Source organism: Lygodium microphyllum, chromosome 25 (genome assembly GCF_053477565.2).
Source record: "Lygodium microphyllum isolate KBCC chromosome 25, Lygodium_microphyllum_v1.1.10, whole genome shotgun sequence".
NCBI classification, from domain to species: Eukaryota; Viridiplantae; Streptophyta; class Polypodiopsida; order Schizaeales; family Lygodiaceae; genus Lygodium; species Lygodium microphyllum.
In genome coordinates this window covers 111,840,407-111,843,522 of record NC_141159.1, presented here as the reverse complement: position 1 = coordinate 111,843,522, position 3,116 = coordinate 111,840,407, and the positions used below count along the sequence as shown (strand labels likewise).

At 43.5% G+C, this 3,116-nt stretch overlaps 1 pseudogene; it reads right to left on the bottom strand.

Annotated features, from left to right (window-relative positions):
• Positions 1-1,389: 1,389 nt before the first annotated feature.
• Positions 1,390-2,438, bottom strand: LOC148014631 (uncharacterized; annotated as a pseudogene).
• Between the last annotated feature and the right edge of the window lie 678 nt (positions 2,439-3,116).

The window sequence follows — 3,116 nt, the reverse complement described above, 5'->3', positions numbered from 1 at the left end:
CTCCAAGGATTTTTCAGGAACTGATCCTGTGTTTCGATGCAATCTGACTCTCCTGCGCTGCTTCTTGACAAGAGCATTCACAGCATCAATGACATGTCTCCACTCAGTCTTTAAACCTGAATCAGTAGCTTGATCTTCCAAAAGATCATCCAACTTTTCCTGTAAATCAGCATCTGCAGCTTGCAAAAATAACTCCACTTTCTGCATCTCCAAAGCTTGCTGTTCAGTCCCATCCAACTGATCATAACGGCTTTCAAACTCTCGCAGAAGAGCGGTAACAGAAAGTCCCTTATTAGGCATAGAAACCCATGCTAAAAAATTCCTGCGATTCATAAGACCTGTATCCTCCAAGAAATATTCATCTTTTAATGCCTTTTTAAATTCAGCCCAACCTGCATGTGCCTCTTGAATTTCTGCAATTCGACCTTCAAGAGCGCGCACCACGATCCGCAAGAAGTAGCGGCTCCAAACATCTTGAGAAACCCCAAAAAACTTCATCTTTTCTTCATACAAATGCAGGTAAGTTGACACTTGCTGGCCATTAAACTGCTTCATCTCCTGTTGGACAGCTTTCAAAGCATCCATAGCATCACTGTCACGTTTTGCATGAGCTTGCTGCTGCATATACATGGTAAATGACTGAAACAGGTTCTTCATGACATTATCATCTGTCATCTCTTCTTGCGAGTCTCCCATCTTGCTGATGACACAGCACTTTCACGTCGGGTTCACCAGAAATGTCAAAGAGATCGTGCGAGAGCTGCAGAACACGGGGTTCAAGGTACAGCAAGAAATGAGGCTAACAAGAAGAACTCAAATATTGGATGTCAAAGATCACTATATTCCTTGTCATAATCATAGAGTTACAACAAAGAAACTGATCAAACCCATGTTCTTGATATGCTGTCATGAACAGTTTTGGTATTTCAACAATTGATCCTCTCTTTGGTAACCAAAGATCCTTTTATTTTATTTCAATTTCCACTCTTCCTTAGGTTTTAAAACAGTTTAGAGTGATCTGTAACCACAATGTCAGATGTTTCATAATCTGAGCTACTAACTGAACTATCCTCTGAATCTGAGCTTTTTCACTCCAGTCTGAATCAGAGTAGTCCCCTCTTTTCTTTCTCTTCAATAACCCTCCTCAGCTCTACTCCTCTTAGTATCAGCTTCATACTCATTAACAAATTCGATTGAAGAAAGCGCATGCACACCAGACCGGAATTTGTTTTCAGGTTTTGAACCCTGGCATATACTGAATGGTCCTGGCTTCAGATCTGCCCTAGACAGACTTCACAAGTATCCCACACAGAAAAGAGAGTAAGGCCACATCTTCCTTTTTTCATTAATAGAATTCAGAAATCAACATCAAATCCACTTTGAGTGGATCTCCAGCAACACGAGCATTCCAATAGTTCAAAATCATTGTACCCTTTGTAGCAATTTCTGCACCATCACTTGCTGTTGAGCAGCACTCAAGAACTCAGCATTTATAATGGCATTAGAAACAAGGATTACTGTAGATACCGAAGGACTATTGATCCAGACTCACAGCAATTTCAAAAGACAAGCTTTTGCTGAGTGCATCGAGTACAGGACAGGTGGGCCTGCTCAGCAGCACTCAAGCAAGTCCTGTTGAACAATTAAAAACAAAACCATTCTTCAACTGTCCAAAGCCTGCTGATTTACCAGTGGCATCAATGCATGAAAGCTCAGGCGGCATGTCATAGTTAGCTTTCACAACTCGCATGTACAACACTGAACCTGCTTGAAGGCTGGGTACATTGCGTCTAGTGGCACCCTCAAGTGCAAAGATAGAAAGAGTTCCATAGCTTGGACCTCCAATATCAATGGTAAAGCTCTCTGAACATCAATCAACAACAAGCCCGATAACAATATCATTTGCACTTGGAATTTAACGCTTTTGTGAGCCTTCCACCCTTCCAGTAAGTCTCAGTTTTGAAATTATGTGACAGATCTGCATTCAGCTTACTCATGAATTAATAGCCCTCATAAATTGTTAGCTCTTGTATCTGCATAGACCTGACGTGCTAAGGGGAAAATGAAAAACACCAACAACAGTATTTTGCTTGTATCCAGAACCACCCCTCTTCCAGACTGCCAGTCCGTTAACCTAGGACATGACACAATCAACTGCTGATGATATTCACGACACCTCAAGTTGCATCCAACTGATTCTCTGCACTTTCGCTGTGATACACACAGCTGATTTCAGGTGCTTGCCTCAAATCTCCAACAAAACCAAAAGTATTCATATTTCTCTGACAGTCCCTGACATCATCTGCTGAAATTAAACCGCGTGATTCCAGCACATTCCAAGTGCTCTGCCTCGGCACACAACCTGGTTTTACCTCTGCCTGAGATACAAAGACATTGAATGGATTGAAGGTGATGAATAGACGATGGTCAAGAACCATTGCGCTCATCCCATTGGCCAAGCATATGTCCGGGTTTGGTGTTTAACGATCGATGACCTCCCGAGATGCAACATTGTTGGGTTCCACATTCAGACCAGAGTCAAGAGCAATCCCTGCCCCAATGCCAAGCACAAAGATGCCAGCCAGGATGAAGTTGTTTTTGCCACTCAGAAAAGAAAGCTCATCTGGCTCATTGGTTCTAGCCCTTCTCCTGCCACTCAGAAGTGAAGACCCATCTGGCTCATTGGTTCTAGCCCTTTCTCCTGTATCTCCTGTATTCAGCATTAGATGAAGTCAAGTCCTCATCCTCAATGATAGGCCCTGGCCGTGATGCTCTGCCAAGCGGCCCGGCAGCATCATCTTCAAAATCCCAATTAAAAGAGTTGGGTAATGGCGGGGTAAATCTTGAGGATGAGAAGGACTTCTCGCTCTGATCTTCCTGTTCTCTCGAGGCCCGTGTTTTCTGACTGCTTCTGCACAGAATTGGTAGTCAGAGAGGGCAAGACAGCCTACTTGCAGGCTTCTTGGGGAAGCAAATCTGAGTGCAGGCAATTGGAAATTCGAGTCAGCAGTCCTTCACTGAGGAGATCATTGCGTGTGCATGGAAGTCGCCATCAATGCCCTGAAGCTCCCGGAGTTGATGACGCCACCTTAGGATGAAAACAGAAGGCATCCAAT